This window comes from Cyprinus carpio, chromosome A17, assembly GCF_018340385.1.
Source record: "Cyprinus carpio isolate SPL01 chromosome A17, ASM1834038v1, whole genome shotgun sequence".
In the NCBI taxonomy this organism is placed as follows: domain Eukaryota; kingdom Metazoa; phylum Chordata; class Actinopteri; order Cypriniformes; family Cyprinidae; genus Cyprinus; species Cyprinus carpio.
In genome coordinates, this window is record NC_056588.1 from 4,496,853 (window position 1) to 4,523,419 (window position 26,567).

Genomic DNA, 26,567 nt, shown 5'->3' on the forward strand with positions numbered 1-26,567 from the left:
AACCATCAGTTTCCACTAAAATCCTCTGCTATGCTGTTTTAATTCTAATGTTCACTGAAACAGGCTGACTTACAGCTTAAGGTTTCTTCCACTTTCCTGTTCAGTTTTAGCACCCCATTCATCCAGCACTGATGCAGAGGTGTTTACTGCCTGCTCCAGGTGCTGTTTCGAGGCCCCGGTAGAGCGAGGGGCCACCCTGGATAGCATAAACAAACAGACCCCAGAGAGCCTGCTGTTTTGATAATGTCCATGATTAGCTCAGGTGCTGGGTTATGACCCTGCCAGACCCACAGGCCTGACGGGGGCTGCGTGTGTTTTCCTTCTTCTCCGACAAGGAAAAGATGCAGCTGCTTTTACTAGGCCGGATGCCCTGTCTGACACGGAACAATTTAAACCAGAAGCCTCTGACAGGACAGACTGAAACAAATTGTAGTCTTGTGGCATTTAGTCCATATAAGCTTAAATAAGCTTGTTTACATCTTTAAGTCTAAAATAAACTTGAAGCTAATTTAAACATCTTTCTTTAATACAAAGCTATAAAGTTTGTTACAATCTAAAGGCATTTGGCGGTTTTAAAAAACATCATACATGCTTTCAATAAGTGGATATATTATACTATATCATATAATATAATTATTGATATTATAGTGTATATTATAAGTATATATTATAGTGGATATAGTGGAAGTCATCAGTAAGAAAGAATCAGTAAGATAAACTTATCTGAACTGCATTGCTGTGACCAGGATGGCCGAGTGGTTAAGGCGTTGGACTTAAGATCCAATGGACAATTGTCCACGTGGGTTCAAACCCCACTCCTGGTAAAAAAAAAAAACAACTTGTTTATAAGTTGCTTCAGATAAACCCAATCATGACAGAGGCCTGGGATTTTTAAAGAATATAGGAAAACCTACAAGATCTATAGCAGTAAGCTAGGGTGACCATACGTCCTCTTTTTCCCAGACATGTCCTCTTTTTGAACCTTAAAAATGTCTAAATCACCCAAATTGTCTGGGATTCGGCTTTTACTTTCTACAGTCGCCATTCATTGTGTGCGTTTTTGTATAAGAGACCTGTGAGGGACTGTTTTCTTAATCCCGCTCCTGCTGAATTTCTGTCCATTACTGCCTGCTCAGTAAAAAAGAGATTTTTTTTTAGAAAATGTATTAAGACAGTTACTCAATACCGTCATGTTGAAAGAGATTGGTCTCTTGTCTTCTCTGAGAGAATATGTGCTGTTAATGTAGCGTCAGATGCCGAAAGCTTGTCAGTTTTTAGCATACTTTCACTTTCTGTGGCTTAATGAATTGACTGGACTTTAAAACGTCTTCATGGACATAATGCTCATGCAGTTTGTGTGATGTCAGTGCACTGGCCATCATGGTTTCAAACTAGAATATTTCTACTTTTGCGACGTGTTTGTCTTTATCACCAATTGCAAAATGATGGACAATGGTTCACATTTCCGGTAATAATAACACTGTGTAAATATTAAATAACACTGGGAATAAACAAATAAAGTAATGATGAATAGCCTACATGAACATTCTGCAATGCGCACTGGAGGGAAGCAGCAGTTTGCTAAATTACAGCTAGAACTTAAAGATCTCCCTCTTTTTGTATTCTTTCTTACTGCATTAAAGATTAAATGGTATTAGTTCTGTTTTTATTCAGGCTCAGTGAGAGAAAAAGCTCTGCCTCAACTGCGATACCCTCACGAGAACCAACCAAGATGTCAGAAACTCATCCGACTGTCCGATTGGCAGTCGGGAGAGGTTAATCACTTCTCGTTTCCACCTACTACACAAACACTGCATGACTTACGACTAATGACAAAGCTGATATCCACCCAGACTCAAAAAAGTTGCACGAGTCAGAATTCGGCTCAAAATCGGACGAAAATCGCACAGCATATGCCCAGCCTAACTCTACAAAGATTTTACAGTTGAATGGAGTGACTGACCAATCAGTTGGGATTCTGTGGTATAATTGATTCTGATTGGTCAATCATTCCAGTCTATGGTGAACTAATTGGATAGGCCTAGTGACTTCTAAAGAGTATAACTGACCATTCACTCAAACAATCGGTATATAACAGTTCTATAGCCTTTCGTATCATTTCTTTTTTGTCATAGAATACATTTATTTAAAAACTTGTTAAAAACTGTTTGATGTTCATTAATTTATTTTAATGAAAGGCGTAGTCATCTGGTTATTAATTAGAACCCCAATGTTTACTATACTCTTAAAAAAAAGGTTTTGCAGTAATGCAATAGAAGAACCATTTTTGGTTCCCTAAAGAACCTTTCAGTGAACAGATCTTAAAATAAGTATTTATTTTAGTGTAAATCCAAAGAACCTTCATACACTATAAAGAACCTTGTTCAATGAAAAGTTTCAATGGATTCTAAAAGTTCTTCATGGAACCATGAATGTCAAAAAAGAACCTTTATTTTAAAGAGTGTACAGATTTTACATTATTCTTTGCTTGCTCTATGCACATTCAATAAAGTATTTTCTTTTCTTTTTTTTTCCAACAGAATTCCATTTTAGATAACCCTTAAAAAGAAATAAACATCAACTGAGCAAAAAAAAAAAAAATTCTGGTACATAAATAACTATTTCTATTTGATGAAAGAATGAGTCAATATACACACAAACCACCCAGATCGAGGATTCAGATGTGGGGTGAGTAATGCTGGAGGGAATGTAATATGTACCCACTGCCCTCTGCATATTGAAAAGAGAAAAAAGAATGAACCGTGAGTTTGGGGTTTGTGTTGTGCTCATGGACCAGCTGTGTAAATCTCTCACTGTCTTTCTCAGGGGAGGACAGACTCATTTTTAGGAACACTGGTATTCCAGTAACTTAAGAGCATTCTCCAGGCATGTAACTGTAGAGAGATCAAGAAACAAAGACTGCGGTAGAGCTCAACACAGACTGAAGCTCTCGGGTGGCCTGAAATAGGTAAAGAGGTCATTAAGGAAACGAGGAGGCTGCGCATATAAATAGCTTCAGTTATTGAGTCTCCAATAAACCAGTTCCCTTCTGTCTGTCTAACTCATCTTTCTCCATCCCCATGCCATTTAATCGAAAAAGAACAAGTGTGTTATATTGATTCACAGCTCCCTGCAGTAAGCGAACCCTTCCCCCATGACCAGTCAGGTATGAAGGACAAAAGAAGAGAAAAAAATAACAGAAAAAAAAAATTAAGCTCATGCTGGGATTTACTCATCTACAATATCAAGAATCATTCGCACCCAAAAGCCACCGCAATTACCCAACAAGAGCCCTCAGATAAGATAATGACTTGCGCTTCAAAGGAGACTATCTGGCCCCCTTTTCTCTGAGATCCAGCAGGGTTTTTAGGAGATGGACAGGATGAAGCCCCTAACCAATAGTGCTGCCCCTGCTGATGGAGAAGCCATGGAAAAACAGGAACAATTGAACACTCATTAGCATGGCAAAGGTCTGCTCATTACAAGAAATCATTAGAGCTGCTCTCAGATGAAAGGGCTGCTCGGACTGCACATAAGGAAGTGTCCACTATTTTTTAAAAAGAGTGCTTGGCAGAAACGGGATAGGAAAATAAATCCCCCCACCCCCGATTCAATTTATTTGACATGATCTGGTCTGATAATAAATGCTATACACCATCAATAAACATGCAAAACATGCAATGCAACCTTTTACATTTTTAGCATTCAGGGCTTCATTTCATTGATGTAAATTTGTAAAAACCTATGATAACCCATTAATGTGACATCACTCTCCTGCTGTTGAGACATATTGCCACAAAAGGTCAATGTGTGTTCAATCAACTGCATCTGTTAAAAGCAATAATGTTCAGTAGCTTTTTGAGGTCATTGCTCTAAAGTGTGCATCTAAAACAGAAATTTACTTTGAGAGATATTCATTGGAGTAAAGTGTGACAACTAGCCCCGGTCTCTCCTATTTGCCGGTCTATCAGTCCCATCAGGTGAAACACTAACTATATCACAAAAACATAAAAGACCTATTTCAATTTTGTTTCTTGTTTTCAACACCAGAAATTAGTTTCCACATGGAATTCTAAAGTTACGCATACATAACTAAAATATAACTAAAATAATAAAACTTTTGGATTTGTAGTGAAATTTATGGTAAAAGTGGTTAGAGATGAACAACTCTTCTTTGGTAAACTGTTTGCATCTCTTGTTTTTTCATTTAAGCGTGCCAAAAGGGCTCAGTCTGTTGTTCTTACATTGCAATTTTTACCACTATGATATTGCATTTCTAAAAAATAATATCCCTTTAAGTATTTGGCAAAATACATTTTTTACGCTCATCTAGCGCTTGGTGAGTATTGATTTTGGACCCTGCATGTACACACAGACCACCACCGCCATAACCACAAAAACGCAGCAGTACTCTCCTTCCCCCAGAGCTGCAAAGTCATTATCAGCTGTCCATGTCTTACTTATGAGCTCCAAGCTCCCAAGAGACACTGGGATAAGTGTGTTGGTCAGTGGGGGAGGTGAGGGCCAGTGGGGTCCTGCTCCTAAATGAGGGGCTGAGGAGGAACAGAGGGATTCTGAATGATGAAGGAGTCTTTGAAGAGCTGGAGATGGAGGGATGATGGCTCTTTGAGGTCTGCCTGGGCTCTGAAGGGCTTTTGTGTGGAAACCTCCTGGAAGAACAGTTCACGTTACTGCAGGACAATAGCTGGTTAAACTGCGCACAGAAAGAGGTTAATCCACAAATAATAGGCCAGCAGCCGATAAAACTAGTGACATAGGACCTAGAGAAAAGCATTAGTCAATAAAGCACTAATTAAAGTGTTTGCTTGTTGAGCCGTACAGAAGGCGATCAAAGCCGAACGCGATCATGTCACAATTGGGGAAGATTCTTAAGGGGACGTGCTCATTTGGCATTAAGGATGAATAAGGAGTTTAGTTTATTTTCTTATAGAGCACATTTCTACTGCCACAAGAGCAGCCCAAAGTGCTGTACAATACAATAAAAAAATAAAAAATAAAGACAATAAAAAAACACAGCATCATAAAAAAAACAGATATTTAGGATGGCTAGCGCTAAGTTACTCCATAACCGAAGTACGGCTATCAAAAAGGCCCGATTACCTTTTCACTGGATTCGGGACCTAGGTACCTGGAGCAATAGTTTATCAGCAGATCTCTTTACTGGCTTATGAAGAGTAACAAGATCTGACAAATACGAGAGCGTGAGACCATTTAAAATGTAAATAATTCTTAATTCTTAATAAGGCTTTGAAATCAGTCCATTGCAGGGATGTTAAAATCTAAGTGATTCTGTCCCTGTTTCTCATGCTGGTCAATAGTCTTGCAGAAGCATTTTATGCAAGCTGCAAATGATTCACCAATGACTGAGAATTTCCTAAATACACAACATTACAATAGTCCAATCAAGATGATATAAAAGTATGGACAATCATCTCCAAATCTCTAGTTGAGAGCATTGGTTTTATCTTAAGTAGTAGAAACTAGTTTTCACCACAGTATTAACTTGTTTTGCAAAATTCAACTTTGAATAAAAAAAAAATACATCCAGATTTTTAGCGTATGGATGAACATATTCCCAAATAACTAGAAATAAAGGGCAAAGAGCTAAAAGGGCCAAAAAAAGAAACCGTATAGATAGCATAGCAAGGAGACCGCTGCACTTTCCTTGTTTTCTCAGGCACTTTTTACGATGAAAATAGCAACTCGTTGAGCAACAGGTAACCACAGGAAAGGTAGATGACATCCATGAGTTAAAGATGTGGTCCTCAACTGGGATACTTCTGCACCCATCTGTGTTAGGGAGATGTAAATAAAGAAGTTCTTGGCGATCATAAGTAAGAACAGCGGTGGTTTCTACCACTAACAGCCATATCGCCCATTACAATATATATAAAACACTTGACATAGGTGAGAAGCGATGGCAAGCCTGCAAAGCAACAAAGCGACAACAAGCCAGCAGACAACCTGGCGAAATCCTAAATTCTTTAATAAGAAAAATAAGAAATTTGCCCCACATAGTGATGCAGCTGTATGTGGTTGTGTTATCAGGGTACCCCCAGGATCCTCCAAATGAAATTCAAGGCTTTTTAAGACCTTTTTAATACCATTTTAAATGAAATTCAATGCCAACTTCGTACCCATTCTGACAGAAGTATGAGGGGAAAACATCAAATCTGTATAAATTTTGAACCCTAGAAAATAATTATGTACAAGTAGGCTACTTGAATTAAATAAAACATTTTATTTAAATTATCAGTTATATTTAATACATACGCAACAGCGTAACACATTTGATTTGTAATAAACAAATAGATTTGAACTTGGTGTTGAACACTACAGCCTTCGCAGCTCTGCTGCCTTTGGTTGCAATTTTAAATCACACATAAGGAAGTTTTTATAATAATGTTACAATACATTTTTAATGACATAATATGTTTCTACTTTTTAAATAATGTCTGTCATAAATAAATCAAATTTATTTTGAAGCAATATTCTCATCAGACTTTACATACTTAAATCTGCATAATTGTGTGTTTTTTACACCAGGGCGTTATTTACTTTTATAAGGACAGTTTTTAAACCTTACTATATATATGCACTCTCTTTCCTGTCAAATTCTTACATTTGATCAAATTCAGTTTTAATAATAAGGCTGCCGTTATCAATCAAATTAACGTCATTTACACTGCAAAATTGCAACTGTAATATAATAATTTTATGAAATTGATGTTTAAACAAATAATATAAAAAAAAAAATGATGCCTTTAAACAATAAACCAATAGGTGGCAGCAAGTGACCGTCTTAATAAATGAATCATTGAGCCATTCATTAAACCGATGTTGTTCAAAATGCTGAATCATTCAATAACAAAACACAGCACTTTTGTAACTATTTTCGTCGTTGAAATAGAACAAAACAAACGATATTGCGTCTAAATTGTAGTGGACTACATATTAGCTAGGCTACTTGTTTATTAAACTATACATTCAATGTAACATTTGCAATCGTGATATTATAGAACAGCTCACTTGGTCGTGTTATGTTACTTTACTATATCATATATTATTTATAAATAAAAAAAACTCAACATTTTTAAAATTCAGAATAAAAACTTACTTCGTAATGTTTGAGCAAGTCCACCGCCGTTGCTTACTTTTCGTCATCTTATTGAGACTCTCGTCAAACATGATCACAAACCCGTTGGACATATTGACATGTTCAGTCAGTTCTTTCGTTATAAAGGGAGCTAATCCGAATTTAGTAATATATGCCGTTTTGTTGCTTCCACACGAGAATGTAGCTGCAACCTCGGAGTCAGGAAACATGATTGTAACGTTTTCATTTGAAGTGTAAGAGTGGTGCTCAGAGACTGTTTTAACCCTTGTGCATCAATTAAAAAAAGTTACACATAGGTTCATAGGGGACAAAAATGTCCACGTCCAAAAAGTGTCATAAAAATATTATAGATTTATATTTTTTTCCACTTTCACTGATGCCATTTTTTTAACCAGCATCAGCTCTAATCACAATGACCAAACATTCATTAATTTTCAGAATTTTAACCCTTTAAATGCTGGTTGTTTACATAATGCCACTGCTGTTTTTTTTTATGAAAAAAAGAAAAATTGTAATTATTTTCAATTTACTAAATGCTAAGCAGATTTTTTTTTTCTTTGATTATTACAGCCTTGGATATGTCAATGATTAACAACAACATTAATTTTTATGCATTCATATTTTTTATGCAGTATCAGGTTTAAAAAAAAGCTACCTCTCAGGTCCATAAAGGACAAAAATGTCCATGTCAAAAAAGTGTCATAAAAATATTATAGATTAAAAATTTTTTCCACTTTCACTGACACCATTTTTTTAACCAGAATCAGCTCTAATCATAATGACCAAACATTCATTAATTTTCAGAATTTTAACCCTTTAAATGCTGGTTTGTTTACACATTGCCACTGTTGTTTTTTTATGAAAAAAAGACATTTTTTTAATTATTTTCAATTTACTAAATGCTAAGCAGATTATTTTTTCTTTGATTATTACAGCCTTGGATATGTCAGTGATTAACAACAACATTAATTTTTATGCATTCATATTTTTTATGCAGTATCAGATAAAAAAAAAAGCTACCTCTTAGGTCCATAAAGGACAAAAATGTCCATGTCAAAAAAGTGTCATAAAAATATTATAGATTAATATTTTTTTCCACTTTCACTGACTTAGATTTTTTACTAGCATCAGTTCTATTCATAATTACCAAACATTCATTCATTTTCAGAATTTTAACCCTTTAAATGCTGGTTTCTCTACATAATGCCACTGTTGTTTTAAATAAAAAGAATAATTATTATTATTTTCCATATAGTGAATGCTAAGCAGATTTTTTTTTTTTCTTTGATTATTACAGTCTTTGATATGTTAATTATTAACAACAATATTAATTTGGATGCATTTATATTTTTTTGCAATGTCAGCTTAAAAATAAAACTACCACTCAGGCCCATAAAGGACAAAAATGTCCTTGTCAAAAAAGTGTCATAAAAATATTATAGATTAATATTTTTTTCCACTTTCACTGTCTTAGATTTTTTTCCAGCATCAATTCTAATCAATAATTACCAAACATTCATTAATTTTCAGAATTGTAACACCTTAAACGCCGGTTTCTTTACATAATGCCACTGTTGATTTTTATAAAAATTATAATAATAATAAAACATTTCCATATACTAAATGCTAAGCAGTTTTTTTTTCTTTAAATATTACATCCTTGGATATGTCAATGGTTAACAACAACATTCATTTTTTTATGCTTTTCATATTTTTATGCAGTATTAGATTTAAAATAAAAACTACCACTCAGGTCCATAAAGGACAACAATGTCCAAGTTTTATTACTCCTATTATCCTCCAAAGTTTTTACTTTTTGATAGAAATATATTATATTGCTCTATAAATAAAGCAAAAATACAAGATCACTTTGAACAAGAACAAGATTTATTGTGCAAAAACTCGAGAACACTGAGAACAGAAATAGTAGACATTTACGCAGAGGGAATTAGTAGAGAACAGATAACAGAAATAGTAGGCATTTGCCTACTATGAGGGAATTCACTCACAGCAGGAGCTGCAGTATGTGATTGTGTGGACTTTGCAGATATGCTTGCCACACTTGTTTGCAGGTGGAAGCACTTTTTTTCTTTTTGTCAGTGCAGAACGTGCAGACCTTCCTCTTTTTGGTGTTTGGGTCTCCCTGCTGTTGATCCTCCATCGTGGTGGACGTAGATGGTGTGCGGGGGATGCGCTGTCTTCGTGAAATTTGCGGCATCACAAGTGCTTTCCCCAGTTCCTCCAAAAACAGCCTCCGTCTAAATGTTTTGCCCTGGTTCCAGGAGGGATCCACGGCTGACCACAGTACAAAGGAGTTGAAGGTAGACACATCTACAAGGTTGTAGAATAGAACCACTGGCCACCGACATGTTCTTCTCCTACAGCTGTAGGTGCCAACAACCTGCAAAAGAAGAAATAAACTAAATATTCTTCTCATCATTCATAAAAATATAATATTGTGTATAGAAATGCATGAAATACTAAATTATAAAGGAACTATGCAGTAAGAATAAAAATAAACAAAATATTCTTCCCCTCTTTCACAAAACTACAACACTGATTATATATACAGATAATATACTGAATAATAAAAGCATTATGCAGTAAGAATAAATGTGTGTGTAACTGAAGCATAATGACACATACCTTGTCCAGGTTTGTCGACACCTCCTTTGCAGCGGTTGTAGTCTGTGATGATCACTGGCTTCTTTTTTTCAGTGTCGCTCACAGCTGGCTCGCGGTGCTTGGTGCTAAGGAGCAGCACATTCTTCCCTCGTTTGGGTACGTAAGACACAGCTGTGTGCGTCTTAGTAAAAGCAAAGAGGGAGGACAGAAGTGCTCTATGCTTTATTTGCAGCAGCTGTGGGGGAAGCTCTGGCTTGTTCCTGCGAATTGTGCCGACCAGGGCCATCTTCCTCTTTAGAAGCTCCTCCGCCAGTCCATAGGAGGTGAAAAAATTGTCGCAGGTCACAGTGTTCCCCTGGAGCCCCTCCGTCATTTCCAGAATGACCCTTTTTCCTTGGTTCACCTCCGCAGGACTTCCAGGAGACTTCCCCGTGTAAAATTTGCAACTTCCATGCATAGGACGTGGTGACATCACAGGTGACCCAAATTTTTATGCCATACTTGGCAGGCTTGCTGGGCATGTACTGGCGAAATCTGCATCGGCCTTTGAAAGGGACGAGCTGCTCATCCACACAGACATCCTGGCCTGGGTTAAACAGCAGGGGAAGGCGATGTGTCCACTTCTCCCAGATGGTCCGAAATGCAGCCATCTTGTCATGCATGTAACGTGCAGGTCGTGTCATCCTGTCATCGAACCTCAGGGTGGAGCTCAGGAGCTTGAATTTACGGTGGGACATGGTGGTTCGGAAAATGGAACGTCCGTTTTCCACTCCCACAGGCTCTGTGTTGATTCATTTCGGGACTTGTACACACCGGCCAGAATCAGCAGCCCGATGTATGCCTGAATGTCAGTGGAATCGAAATCAATCCAATCCGTCACAAAACGCCTCCCGTGTAAATTAGTGTTCTCCAGAAGAAGCTGAATGATTTCTTCGGTGTGATGAAGAGGTCGAAGCAGGACTGCAAAGTTGTGATGCGGGCAGTTGCATAGTGTGTGGGACCCGGGGTCATACCCTTGGCAGGACTGTAGCGCAGCGTCTCAGTGTGAGTGGAAGACCAGAGAATCTGCCCATTTTTTGAATTCCACTGAAGATCTGCAGTCTCTTCTGTGTCCTCACTCTCAGTGCTGTCATCAGAGGAACAAGAGCTATCAGAGTCAGACTCTAATGCAAACTCAACTTCATCCTCTGAAGTCAACTCTTCATCCTCACTTTCACATGTACCCCGGGTGCTCACTGTTGGTGGCCACAACTAGATCCAGAGCTTCCCTTGCTGTGAAACGTCTCTTCATCTTGCAAACTATGAAATGACAAGGCCCTCAAGCCACTGATATTTATAGGTTTGGCTTTGAAAGCACCTGTCTCAACTAAAATCTACCAGACAAACAATCACCATTTTCTCAAGGTGAAAACAAAAACAAGGTTTTGAGGGGCTTCTGAACTACTACATCAAAATCAAAGCTCACCTTTTATCTTTGAACAAAAACAATAACAAATGAAAAAGTGCAAACAAGTAATAAGAAATGTGTTTGAATGAAAAAAAATCTTCAAAGCTCAGTAACCTTTTGACCTTATTCAGTTTTCACATGACAGGGTCTGTGACTCTGTATGACTCATTTACATGGGGTGGGATTTGTGATTTCCAGTACAATATATATTTTTTTTCATTCAAACTGTTCACACACACACACACACATAAAATTTTCAGTTTAAGCATACAAACCACACTCTGACATCCATACCAACACACCCACACAATTATAGCTTCATAATATATCTAATTGGCTCTATAATATGCATAAGCCGAAAACAGCAGAAAACAACAATAAAGAGATAATTTGCTTTATATGCCAAACCTGAAAAAATGGCACCATCTGGTAAAAAAAATAGTAAAAATTTAAAATTTTGAAGCCTTGCCAACAGAATGAAAGCCTGTTAACAAGAGATTGCATCATTTTATAGTTGAATGGCACCGGGATTAAAAATTGCAGTTTTAATGGGTTTCAATGGGGACATTTTTGTCCAAAAGGTCCTGAGAGGAAGTATTTTGTGTACCTAGTAGAAAATAGATTTTTTAAAGGAAATGAAGGTGAAATATTAAAATTCCAATAAAAATACACACCTGTGGCAAATTTAATGCAGTTAGCATTAACACAGGCAAAGTTATCAAAAAAACAAAACTGAAAAAGCCAAAAATGTCCTCAAGGATGCACAAGGGTTAAAAAAACAAAACTGAAAAAGCCAAAAAGGTGTGTTTGGCAACCTTCATATGGGAGTCCAAGGGCCGTAACCCCCATTGTCGCTAGCTTAAAAGATTTCCTGGACCTGCACCAACAGCAATATGCCTCGCGGTCATTTCCTGGCACAGGCTTGACCCAAACGTAATTCGGATTCCTTGTCCACAGCGGATTAAACCGACACTTTAACCATTTTAGCCGACAAAACTAGGCTAGCTACTATCTTGTTCTGTAATTTACCTCACTTGCCTAGTAACCATAGTAACGGGTGCGCGAGCTTTCGCGCTTACTGCTATGACGTGGAGCGCGAGGTGCACTCAACATTATGCTGCATGAATTTTTAATTAGCCTACACTAGTAACAGTTCATTTTGTTACGGTATGAACTTAATCCTAGGAAAAGTATAAAAAAAAAAAAAAAAAAAAAAATAAGACCTTTGTAACGAAATCCAAGACTTTGTATACCAAATTCAAGGCTATTAAGGCCTTAATTTTAGATTAGCAAATTTAAGACTTTTTCAATGCTTTTAAGACCCCGCGGGTACCCTGGTTATCAGCGAACTGGTTCCATTGGACAAATCTAATGGATGCAGTTGTCCTCATGGGTTCAAACCCCATTTCTGGTAGATCAATGTTATTTTTGAATGGAATATATTAATGTGACTGTATGCGGTGACATTACCACAAACTGGTTTCTCAAAGTGGTTATGAAGTACCTGAAGAAGGAACAAAGGGGTTTTCAAAACAACAAAGTAACCAGGATGTCTGAGTGGTTAAGGTGTAGGACAAATGTCCTCATAGGTTCGAACCCTACTCCTGGTAGGTCACTGTGAATTTTAAATAGAATATAGTAACACGGCTGTATGTGGTTGAGTTACAAACAAATCAGTTTCTAGGGGTTTGTAAGCCCACAGAGTGACCAGGATGGCCGAGTGGTTAAGGCGTTGGACTTAAGATCCAATGGACAAATGTCCTCGTGGGTTCGAACCCCACTCCTGGTAAACTGACTAGAATTTTAAAAGAACAAAAATATGACTGTATCTGGTTGTGTTTTCAACAAATCAGTTTCTCAAAAAAAAAAAAAGTTTCTAAATACCTGTAAAACGAGAGTTTTAAGCATCACAAAGTGATGAGGGTAACTGAGTGCTAAAGGTGTTGGATATAAGAACAAATGGATGGGTGTCTTTATTGGTTTGAACCCCAGTCCTGGCAGAGCAATGTGAATTTTGAATGCAATAGTGTGGCTGCATGTGGTTATCAACAAACATCTGTTTACACCTGGCACTGTGAGACAAATCCTGTAACCTGTAACTACTTGTGACTGGATTTTAAGGGGATAATCTCTCGTTTTGTCATTGCATTTATCACTCACTGCTTTACTGTATGATATGCTAACATTTATACCTCTTAAACATGTGACTTGGTCATCCCAGATGGATCTTCATAGCAGGTTTAAATGGTGCTAAAGTGTTTCTGAAGTGTCTGTTAATGAAACAAACAAGTGATTTAGTATCACCCAGTGAGAGAGCGGAGTGAAATTTGAAAAGAAAACACTGATTCTGCCCTATAGATACTTGTGGTGACCAGGATGGCCGAGTGGTTAAGGTGTTGGACTTAAGATCCAATGGACACATGTCCTCGTGGGTTCGAACCCCACTCCTGGTAGTTTGCTACAACATTTAAATATTTAGTGGTTACTGACAAAATGGTTCTGAAATACAAAACAAAGGTGTTTTAGCCCGATACAGTCACCAGGTTTGCTGAGTGGTTAAGGTGTTGGACTTCAGATCCGATGGGTAAAGCCCTCGTGGATTTGAACTCCACTACTGGTAAAGGAATGCAAATACTTTAGATAAAAGCACCAGCTAAAAAAGAAAAATACAGAAACAAACAGTAGCAACAAAAAATGCTAGACTTGAGATGTTTAAATTAGATTTCAAATCAGTATTCTCCACAGAGAAGATAAAATATTCATTTGAAGGTCAAACGTGGAAATGTGCTGAGGTCATTTTAATAACCGGATGTTTGTTTTCTCCTCAGAAACCCATTTCCCTGCTCTCCCATGTGTATTGCGGCTGTGTGTTTCTGACGAAACAGGTCTCATCTCACATGAACAGTTCACTATATGAGTGCTAATAAGAACTATGTCAGGAAGGACACCTGCAGTTTCAGAGAGTGAGAGGAACTAAGCCTGGCGACTGTCAGGTTGTATATATATATGTTATCCCCACCCTTTACAGCAAACAGAGTCAATGTTGATCTCTCCGTCGCTATGGCACCCCTGCAATATTAAGCCACCAGAAACCATGGTTACTGACTTATGTGTGCTTTCCATTCCCACAAGACTGGAGCCGATTTAATAAAAAAGCACTAATTTCATTGTTTTCTAATGCATTCAAAAGCAATTTCATATGATTTACAAACAATAAATTATATCACATGGACATTTCGTTCATACTGTGTAGTAATTCTCTGGAATGTTGGTTAGCTTAATAATGAAATAAGCTTGAGAGACTTTCCCGTACTGTGTAAAATGTTCACGAAATACATTGCATTTTATACATACATGCATATGATGTGTACACTCATTCAATTACTATTCACTGTGCATTAAAGCACTGAGAGTAATGTGGAGAGATTAAGACCAATACCTGAAGAAAACTCATCTGATTCCGTCAGCATACAGAGCAACCTTTAAACGGCCTCCCATGGAGAAAGATGCTTTGTGGGTTCATAAAGTAATGCTACTCTCTTTTTAAGTGCTCCTGAAGTGCCCTGTGAAACACACAAAGGGGTTATTAGCATCACATAGGGACCAGGATGGCTGTGTGGTTGAGGCATTAGACTTAAGATCCAATGGACAAATGTTCTCGTTGGGTTTGAACCCCTCTCCTGGTAGTGTAGTTCAACCTTTATAAACTGATGTTGCTCTGCAGGTAGATTCCTCAAAGTGTTTCTGAAGTACCCAGTTAAAGAAATTAAATGTTTTTGGCTTGTGGCACCAGATGGTGTAGTTACAACATCTACCAGCAGTGACTAACTGGGCTATGTTAAACAGCTAAACCTTAATCCATTGACATTGTCTTTGATGATATAAATAGGTTGCATTTAAGTATTTGCTTTAAAGTACTAAACGTATTTTATCAAATTTTATTTATTTATTTATTTTTAACAAAGCCAATTGCATTTAGAATACTGATTGCCCATGTTTCCCTTTCTAACAAGCATTTTGTAAAATCATACAGTGGTTTGTTGCCAAGCAATAGCTTTGAGTGGCATGTTATTAAAGCTGAAATAGATGGTTTTAACAGTCCACATAATAATCCACATTTATTTTCTGCTGCCTCACTGAGGCAACTTTTGCCCATCTTGAAAATAATTGTTGTGATGAAAATGCATTATAAATATGTAAATATAGAACCATATTTGCCCACCTTTGATCTATCCATTAGTGAGATCATGCATTGTAATTCTCTTTAAAAAATGATTAACATAAGCTGCTTGGAATAAGTAAGTATCCATTCCAGACATATGCACTTCACCTCCTTCACTTACAACTTGTTCTTTGTGTTGTTTTCCTCAAGCACATCTGCCTCATTGCAGAGCCAGAAATATCAACTCTCGTTGTGACTGAACTGTGCAGAAGCATCCATAAATTGAGAAAACCTGAGTGAGCCCTGGTTGGGGGGTCACCAAGAAAGGTTCACTTCCCTTTGGTTGTGTGGTGCTAAACAGACGTACAGGCCTGGTTTTTCTCACCCTGCCTCCCCATCTGACAACAAATAAACAGCCAGAGGTCTTTAATGTGCCATACAGATGACACCTCCAATCTCTTCCTTCACAAAGAGTTCAGGAAGCTTTGGGTGTCAAGACAAATATTATGGCAGTGGAGTTTTATTTGGCATGTGTCTGAGGCTTAAGTCTTTCCTTCTAACCTGTACGCGAGCTAAAGGAAGAGTGTGGAAGTGAAAAACACAAGAGGAACCATCTGTCTGGTGAACAGCTCTACATTTGGTCTGTGTAGAACTGGGACTTTAATGAAGAGTCTTGACTAGAAAAGAGTTAACAATGCTATCTATCTATCTATCTATCTATCTATCTATCTATCTATCTATCTATCTATCTATCTATCTGTCTATCTATCTGTCTGTCTGTCTATCTATCTATCTATCTGTCTTTCTATCTGTCTGTCTGTCTATCTATCTATCTATCTATTGTTCTATTGAAGCAGCAAAACAGCCCCAGACCATCACACTACCACCACCATATTTTACTATCGGTATGATGTTCTTTTTCTGAAATGCGGTGTTACTTTTACACCAGATGTAATGAGACACACACCTTCCAAAAAGTTAAACTTTTGTCTCATCAGTCCACAGAGTATTTTCTGCATTGCCATGCAGACCATTTTTTCCCAGTCTCTTTCTTATGGTGGAGTCATGAACACTGACCTTAACTGAGGCAAGTGAGGCCTGTAGTTCTTTGGATGTTGTTTGGAGGTCTTTTGTGACCTCTTGGATGAGTCGTCGCTGTGCTCTTGGGGTAATTTTGGTCGGCCGGCCACTCCTGGGAAGGTTCTCCACTGTTCCATATTTTCTTCATTTGTGAATAATGGCTCTCACTGTGGTTCGCTGGAGTCCCAAAGCTTTAGAAATGGCTTTATAACCTTTTCCAGACTGATAGATCTCAATTATTTTCTTTCTCATTTGTTTCTGAATTTCTTTGGATCTTGGCATGATGTCTAGCTTTTGAGGATCTTTTGGTCTACTTCATTTTGTCAGGCTGGTCCTATTTAAGAGATTTATTGATTGCGAACAGGTGTGGCAGTAATCAGGCCTGGGTGTGGCTAGAGAAATTGAACTCTGGTGATAAACCACAGTTTTAACAGGGGGGCAAACAACCATGAATTACACACTCCGGTACAGTAGGTGGCGGTATTCACCGGAAAAAATTGGTTGCGACCCGCCATTAATACTAGAGAAGAAGAAGAAGGGGGGCAAACACTTCTTCACACAGGGCCATGTAGTTTTGGATTTTGTTTTCCCTTAATAATAAAAACCTTCATTTAAAGGTTTTTAGTGCTGGTGCTGAAAGAGCACCAGATACGTTCCCATTCGCCTGTGAGACAGACACAGAGATGGGAACCATGCAGCCAGACTGCGAGCCGGGAAAGAGAGGATTAGCATGTGGCGTGGTCTCTGACCACCTCATTTCCTTACCCGGAGCAATCTCCGTCTTCATCTTTCGCCTGCAGCTACACATGCAATTGCTTGCAATTTTTGTTTTAACAGGGGGGCAAACACTTCTTCACACAGGGCCATGTAGTTTTGGATTTTGTTTTCCCTTAATAATAAAAACCTTAATTTAAAAACTGCATGTTGTGTTTACTTGTGTTATCTTTGACTAATATTTAAATTTGTTTGATGATCTGAAACATTAAAGTGTGACAAACATGCAAAAAAAGAAGAAATCAGGACCACTGTAACTACCCTAGCAACCACTTATGCCACCATCCACAACAACATAGCATTGTGGCAACAGATTTTACACGGGAAAGCAACACTCAGTTTTTCCTTGGAAAATCTGTTATTATTTTCTGACAGATATAAAAAAAAGAAAAAAAAAGACAACTTAAAATGTGACTTATCCAAATAGATTTTACAATCTATTTCACAGTGGATGATGTTGTATAATGTAAATAATGTTGAGCAATATCATTTACTCACAATACCACAGTGATGTTAGAACAGGTCTATTTTTTGCTTTATCTAGCCAGCAGGTATCTTCAAACCTGATTAACACCTTGACCAATTATGCAGATAAATTTGCACAACCCCCCCCCCCCCCAAAAAAAAAACAAACATTTGCCTCCCCATGAGGTGCTGTGAAATGAGATTACACCCAAACTAATTATAAACAACTCCCCCAAGTACCCTAATCAGATATAAGCTCTGCAGCACACTTAATCTTCACAGGAAATGGAATTAATCTAGAAGGATCTGAATGACTCAGGCACTGTTTCGTGTGTCTCAGGCCATGCCACACTTTTCCACAGTCTCTCATCACAGTATGTGAAATTAGACCTGTCATTTAAACCAAAGGCTACGTTTATTAGGAGCCAGCCTGTCTCATCAGCACAATTGAAAAAACGTGGCTGGGGTACTCTAGTGCTGGTGCTGAAAGAGCACCAGATACGGTCCCATTCGCCTGTGAGACAGACACAGAGACGGGAACCGGTGCAGCCAGACTGCGAGCCGGGAAAGAGAGGATTAGCATGTGGCCTGGTCTCTGACCACCTCATTTCCTTCCCCGGAGCAATCTCCGTCTTCATCTTTCGCCTGCAGCTACGCATGCAATTGCTTGCAATCTCTGTGTGACAAGCTTTCTGTTTTCCACACCACTCCACCCAAACCAATGCAACACTGACATCTGAACAGACGGATTTCTTGTCTTGGCTAATGGCCAATGCTGTTTTAGGATGATTTAGAAGACTTCACTTCTTGTCACTTGGTGGGTATTTTAAGGCACCAAGCGAACTTGATAATACCATTAATCATCAAGTGTTGTGTAAGGCATTGGTTTTATACCCCAGTTCTCAAGTCAAGGCCAAATAGAGACTTATGAGCTCTGCAGTTGAGAATAGCATACTACATATTCTGCAGTGTGCCGCATGTATATTTTTCAGAGCATGCAAAAGTATGGAAGTATGACTTAAAGAAGTCTAACATATTGGAGAAAACTATCTTCTAGCATTTCATATTCATTACAAAGAATAACCATACATGACCAACTACAATTGTACAATCATGTTACAAAACAGAGCACACATTGCAATGTGCTCAACTTTTCACCCTTTTTATATTAAACTGTAAGTAATATAATCTGCAATGTCATTCCTGGCCCATTATCTTAACCTTACTGCTAGAAATTTTTATACAAAATTGTGTTCAAATGAAACCATTTTGTATTTCGAAAAATAAAATGCGTCATGTGATACAGTCATCAGTGTCATCAATGTAGCATACTACCATTTGAAATCTTGACTGAATTCTGTTCTATTCCAAACACAAATATTTATTTATTAAACACCAGCATAAGAAATATATGGGGAAGTTGTTTTACACGTTTGGGGTTGATATTTTTTTATTTCGTTTGTTTGTTTTTGATAAAAGTCTCTTATGCTTACCAAGTCTGCCTTTATTTGATCAAAAATACAGTTAAAGACAATAATATAGTGAAATATTATTACAATTTAAAGTAATCGTTCTCAATTTTAGTATATTTAAACATGCAATTTATTCCTATGATGAAAAAGCTGAATTTTCACATTACTCCAGTCTCCAGAAATCCTTCAAACACGCTGATTTGAAATGCTGAAAACAGTTGTGCATATTCTTTGACAAATAGAAAGTTTAAAAGTTTTGTTCAAACTTTTGGTAGTGTAAATTGTCCCACTGAATTGAACACAACTGGTTATGCAAGAATGGTTTCACGAATGACTCGCTCAGCTCGTGTTTCATGAATAAGACCCATAGCCAGTGTGATTTATTTTCGAGAGGGTTCTGGAAATGCATATCCCTGCTCAATCTCTGAACCCTGTGGCCTGAGATGGAGGAGAACTCACGAAATATGAATTAGATTGATGGTTTTAAAATTACAGGGATTAGGTGCAAATAAGAAACCTCGCTCGGTCTGCTTTAGCTTCTCCCAGTCTGTTAAATCACTTGAATTAGTCTAATGGTCTATACTGACGTCTGTTTAGCCTGTATCACGCAGTGGAAAAAGCATGCTTGACTTGCAGCGTGCCATGCAGTAGTGGGTACTACAAATTAAGAACGGCTTCCTCTCCCAGTCACTCCACTTTTTCTAACATGAGGCTTTTCCAAGCTGGAAAACTGCTCGGTCAGCTCTAGAGTTGCAAAACAAACAGCTCAGTTTGTGTTGACCTGTGGCTCTGATCAGTCTCCTGAACCGTTACATTCTCAATGGACTTAATCTCCATTTTTGCAGAAGGGTGTAAACCGGGCCCCCCTTCTGTAACCCCACTGGCCCCCCGCCCATACTTACTTCCAACATTCCTGCTGAGCAGCTGGTTTCCAAGGCAACTGCAGTAAGCATGGATGACTGTAACCATGCAGCCGTCTTTTGTCCTTTTGGTTGATGAGATAATAACAAGGCCGGTCACCTTGCTTCTGAAACACACGGGGAGTGGCTCTGATTGGCAACAGCTTGTGCATGCTTAAACACAGCTGGCAGAGGACATCGCTCACTGTCACAGACATGGCAAAATCAGACAGATGAAATACGGCCCACTCAGATTCAGTTTCTATCACTCTTCTTTTGGAAGGCGATAACCTTGAGCCTTAAAGGAACAGTTCACCCAAAAATGGAGATTCCATCATTTACTCACCCTAATGTCATTCCAAACCAATACTTTGGGTAACATTCGAAACACAGATTCAGATATTTTTAATTAAACCTGAGATGTTTCTCTCCCTTCATTGAAAGTCCAAGTAACCAAAACATAAAAGATCCAAAAGGTCATAAAGTTGTCTAAAATGGATCCATATGAATAGAGTGGTTTTAAGAGTTCACCCCAAAATTAAAATTCTCTTATCATTTACGCATATGTTCTATACATCATTTCTTTCTTCTGCTCAACACAAAATAAGATATTTGGTTAACCATAAAAATGGTTAACCAATTGACTTCCATGGTATTTTTTATTTTATTTTATTTTTTGTCTTATCAAGTGATACAGCTATAGCTGATAGCTTTATATGATGTACAGATTTAGTTTAGGGTTTTATTCTTTATCTAAACAATGATCAAATGCACAGTACACATTACATGGTAAACATGAAATATCAAACATAATGTTTGTTTTAGTGTGTGATGCACATATTAGCTTGTATATTTGCCATTTGTGAAGCACTCTCTGTATGTGTGTTGATATGTGAATAAAAGCCTAAATAAAAACTTGTTAATCATATAATTAAGAATATTAGACAAGATAATATGAATTACTTTTTAAAACTGATATTTAAGATACATTAGGTCTAGGATGACAAACACTAATGCTCATATTTCTCTGTCAATCTCATATGTACCTGCATGCTCGCCCATGTCTTGGCTTCATCTACTGTCACTGAGGCAGCAGAACATCACATCATTGATTGATTATTTGTGATCTTGCACGATGATTCATTCCGATAACTCATCAGCTCTCGGCACTCTATAAACAACCAAAAAGACAGCGTCAGTGAGTCATCATTTTTAATCAGTGCCAAATGCAACTGATAACCCTATCGTTCGTCGGTGACATGTCATGGCTTGCCCCAGCTGCCAAATACAGACGTTCCTAATTAACTTCCAGGCAAGAGAACATGAAAGTTTCAGGGTGCATTTCACCAGCAGCACATGCAACTTGATGAGGGGTGGATAAATTGGCTGTGTGCCACTCTCTACCCCACGCTCCTCTCAGGAGGCCTGTGGAGACAGGTAAGCCTATATTACCATCTGGGCTCTAACAATGAGAATAAGTCTCCATTCTTATTTAGCGGCAACTTCTAATTGGACGGCTTCCTTTCAGGTTGGTCAGTAGGGAATTTGGTTCATTGGAAAATTCATTTAGGCAGCCAAAATCATGTTTTGCTACAAGCCAAAGATACTGGAATATTATATGTGTAAATGATTAGATGTCAGATAGTGATTTGCATTTCAAAGACATGAAATATGATATATGAAATGCAAAAAAAAAAAAAAAAAAAAAGTGTGTGTGTGTGTGTGTGTGTGTGTGTGTGTGTGTATATATACAGTATATATATATATATATGTGACTCAAAAGTTTTCAATAAGATTTTTAAAAAGAAATATCCAATTTTATTCAGCAGGGATGCTTTTAAAACATTTATAATTTTCCAAATACTTCTATTTCATATAAATGCTGAAAATATATATAAATCACAGTTTCCACAAAAATATTAAGAAGCACAGTTGTTTTTAACATTAATAATGAGCAGCAAAGCAACTTATTGATATAATTTCTGAAGGTTCATGTTACACTGAAAATGATTTCTTGAAAATAAAGCTTTGCCAGCAAAGGAATAAGTTGCATTGTAAATAAATTAAGATAGAAAACAGTTATTTTAAAATGTAATAACATTAATAATATAATAATATTTACTGTATTTTGATCAAATAAATGCAGCCTTGGTGAGCATAAGAGACTTAGTTTAGAACCTTTAAATATATATTATGCACTAAAAACAACTAAGAACACCAAATGCATAGCAAAACTCTAAATTTGAGCAAAGAGCCCATTTAAACTGCTTTGGAAACAATAACGGCAATAAATAAATAAATAAAAATAAAGTCAAGAAAAACTAAATTTTCTTTAGGACAACATGGTAAAAAAATAGAAGTGAAATTTAATAGACCTGTAAATTGATCGATTTTAATACCACGTTATCTTTAAATAAAAGCAGTCAACAGGTAGAATGCACTTATTATCGGGTCAGCTATGGATGGCCTTTCTGTGACCTCCGAATCAAACCCTGGGAAATCACTAGGCAAGGGGGAGGGTGTGTGTGCTTTCTTTGTGTGACAAGCCACTTCAAAAACCCAACACTAAATGTCTTCTCTAAATAATTACAAGCAACCACAGATCTAATGGCCAATTAAATTGAGGGTTGAAAACATACTGCATCATTTTAACCTTAAAACATTACTAAGCAGTTAGCTAGAGTCATGCATGGGATGATGAGTGAGCAAGTCTCAGTTGGTTTTGATTGGAAACCAGGTGAACTGATAACCTCAGGGATAAACACTCAAAGCCCGCGGTGTATCCTCTGTGGCACAGACACACATCTTGACCGCTGATGAACTCCCTGATGAGCTGGTGGGGATCTGTTTTATACCCATAAGGTTGCCTGTAACTTTTCCGTCTTGGTTTTGTTAGCATGTAGCCAACCGTGTCGCTCCCGCCCTGGCATTTGTTGCTCAGGGTCAGCTGTCATCCAACCCTCAGGAGATGTGAGAGACTTGAAAAACAACAGCCACACCACGATGCCCAGAAACACTAATGATTGCATGTTTATTTAGAAAAGAAAGATGCAAAAAACTGACATTACTCTAAGCATTATCTTGGGGAATAAATCTTAAAATGTTGTTCAAAATAGGAAATGGCATCTCAAGATATGATATGAAGGTCAAACCCATTTTAAATCTAACCAAATAATTACTTAAAATAGATTTCCTTTTAGTTAAATCAGATAAACAAGTGATCGTGCAAAAGTTAAACTGGTCAGGCAATGCAAAATGGATGGACTTTAGTGTGAGAATGGACTCTACAGCAAAGTTTCCCAATAGGTCTAAGTAGGAAAATGAAGGTGGAGGAGAAATAGATGGAGTGAGATAAAATACCATTTATATATTTTTAACAATATAACTGGCTGGATTGTCTGGATATGCTCCTCCTTAAAACTTAATATGTAGCGTGAAACATATTATTATAGACGGATCAAAAATAAAAAGCTCTCCGTGACTATGGAGAAGAAAGGACTTGGAGAGAGGCTTAAAAGATTATTCCAGAAATTCGTTTCTCCAGATCTCCTGAAGGTTGCCAATTGTAGTAAAAACTATAACGTGTGGGGTGCCAGGATTTGAGAAACGGCTTCTCTTAAGACAAGCCAAAATCTTTACAGGCCACTTCAAAGCTGCTTCAAATCTGCTTTCTAACTCTGTATTCATTTTCACTTCAACCCACAGCGTTGCCTTTTCATTTGAGTTAAACCCCACAGAAACCACTGTAGCAAAAGAGGACTCCATTTAACTGCACCCATTGAGCCTCTAATGCTAATAGACAAATAACAAAGTAGCGCACAGAGTTGAAAGCAGAGGCACATGCATTTGGTTACGACTGAATGGAGTGTAAGTCCTTCTCCGAGACTTCCTCTGAGTCCCGTGAAGAGCAACTTGTTGGTATTTCCCTGAATCAGATTCTTTCTTCCCTGTTTCCCCATTTCAAAGACGGGTCCAGCTGGGACGTTCCACCCTCTCTACCTCCATCACAGCAGTGTCTTCCTGTCATCCCCCACTTTCTCACCTCATCATCTCTACCGTTAGTCACATAAGCCCATCAAAGCAAAGACCAACACTTTTCTGACTGGTCTTCTGTACTTGAAAGCAACCAAAACACCAATCAAAGCAAGCATACATGACATGTGCGTGTGAACGTTAGGGCTGCCAAAGTAAACGCGTTAACTTGTGAGGTTAATTAAATATGTTTAACAGTGTTAAATTGAACACAGTTAATGCATTTAGCTAATTTGAGATTAAAATGTCTAAAGCCTGGTCAGAATATAACCAGCTGGGCTCTTGTTTATCAGTAAATAATAAAGAAAGGCCTTCTTGAGAGTTCAGAGGGTACATAAAAAAAAATGGTATAAAAACAATTTTCCCTTTGCTATTAAATTTCACAATTAGTTACAAAGAAACATCAAGTAACGCACTGAATTAAACATGACATTTTAAAGTAAAAATACTGAAATAGTATTTTCTTGTAAAATGTACTCCAAAATTTTTTTTAGTGTTTAGAATTTTTTTTTTTTACAAAGTCTTGGATGAAAGCAAGCTGTAACCCGTAATCTGTAACCTGCCTTTCTCTTAGCAAATCAGTTTTCAAAAAACTACTAATTACCTTAATTCACATGCATGAGCCAAACTTCAAAATGTCAACAACATTAAAAAAAAACTTTATAAAAAAAAAAAAATGTAAAAAAATAAAAATAAAAAAGATGCATTTCTATACTATAGTCACAACCATTTTCAGGCCTGATTATCAAACTTTTGGACATAAAATGCTTGACTGACTGACATTTCTGTAAAATTTAGTTTTTAAGCCCTCACATGGTATCTCATATGAGTGTATCGTGGTAACAAGGCATTTAACCACATGATTTATAACGCGTCCCTCCTCAACTAATTGGATCATTCCAACACTCCTTAAATTTACTTGTAAATCAAATCCAGATGAAACTATTTAGAAATGTTATTTGCAAATCTTTATATGACAGAATTTAATTATAATAATTAGATTTAATTATAATAATTTAATTAAATGAAGCATTGAAGCACAACAAGTATGAAACGCTACCTACCATGAGAAAAAAATAAACTGTTGGTGCCACCAACATGACATTTAACTCATTAACAATGATTCAGAAATTAAATACATGATTCATGGATTCATCCTAAACCTTGTGTCTTCTTTTTCAAAGCATAATCATCTGTTGATGTTTGTCAATATGTTTTCAATTCAGTTATATAATTTTTTTTTTTCACTTTATATTAAAATTAATTTATAAGATAAATTATGTAGCTTCACATTCTACAATGCATTTTCACTAAAACTGGTATTTAGAGGAAAATTTCAGCAAAATCATAATGTCAGAGTAGTCACATTAACTACAGAAATCATTTTTGAATCTCTAATAGCCCAAGTGAAAATACAGAAGTTTTTTTTTTTCTTTTTTTCCGTTTAATGCTTTGTCTCTCTTGGAAACAAGTGAACAATAGCCTTAATGACCTAAAAACTGCAGACAGACACATATGAGTACCTTTTTACAAATAAACTGGTTTGTTTCTTGGTTTTCTTGTCCAGACATGAAAGACAGACATAAACCAACCCAACTGTAAATGGAGTCTTATTGATTTTACAAGGAAAACCTTGAGGTCTCGCCCAGGTGAAGAGAAAACAACAACTCTGCCTCATTTCAGCTGAATGACAGTAAACCTCTCGATTGATTCCTTTAAGAACCGTGTGAACATGGTGTGAATGGCTTGGTGGAGATGTATTCACAACCTCTATTCTTAACTGCTTTACTGAGAATGTCAGAATTACTTCTTTTAAAGCCGGAGGCAGTAGTAAACATCTTAGCATGACTGGGCACCAACATTATGCTCTGTTGCTGGACTAGTATCATAGTATCGTAGACTAGTATCTGGACTGTAGGCCAAAACTGGACAGTGTGATGAGTTACAATGTCATATGAGTAGCTGACATTAAACTGGTCTCACTTTAGCAGCTAATGAGACCTTTTCAGCACTGACGATTTGACAGACTAAGCACATCTGTTGTGGATATACTGGAATGTGGAAACATCTCTTTTATACAGCAGCCTGGATGTTTGCATAAGCAAAATGTCAACAACACTGTGTTCTTATTTCATTGGTATCTGTTTTTGCAGAGGATCAGGTGGTAAGGTCAAACCTTCTTGGTCAGCGCTGCTTTAAAATATCACAACTCAGCTGAAATCCAGATCCAAATTGTGACCCTGGACCAAAAAATCATTTTCCATTTTCAATTGAGATTTATACATCATCTGAAAACTGAATAAATAAGCGTTCCATTGATGTATGGTTTGTTAGGATAGAACAATATTTGGTCGAGATATAACTATTTGAAAATCTAGAATCTGAGGGTGTAAAAAAGTCTAAATATTGAGAAAATCGCCTTTAAAGTTGTCCAAATGAAGTTCTTAGCAATGCATATTACTAAGCAAATATT

At 37.2% G+C, this 26,567-nt stretch overlaps 3 non-coding genes and 1 pseudogene across 3 annotated transcripts; 3 read left to right on the forward strand and 1 right to left on the reverse strand.

Annotated features, from left to right (window-relative positions):
- Positions 1-741: 741 nt before the first annotated feature.
- On the forward strand, positions 742-824 carry trnal-uaa. Its single transcript has one exon. It is a non-coding gene; the product is annotated as a tRNA-Leu (tRNA).
- Positions 825-9,143: 8,319 nt separating this feature from the next.
- LOC122148105 lies at positions 9,144-11,054 on the reverse strand (annotated as a pseudogene).
- A 1,862-nt stretch (positions 11,055-12,916) lies between these two features.
- trnal-uaa lies at positions 12,917-12,999 on the forward strand. The gene has a single exon. It is a non-coding gene; the product is annotated as a tRNA-Leu (tRNA).
- Positions 13,000-13,580: 581 nt separating this feature from the next.
- trnal-uaa lies at positions 13,581-13,663 on the forward strand. The gene has a single exon. It is a non-coding gene; the product is annotated as a tRNA-Leu (tRNA).
- Positions 13,664-26,567: the final 12,904 nt, after the last annotated feature.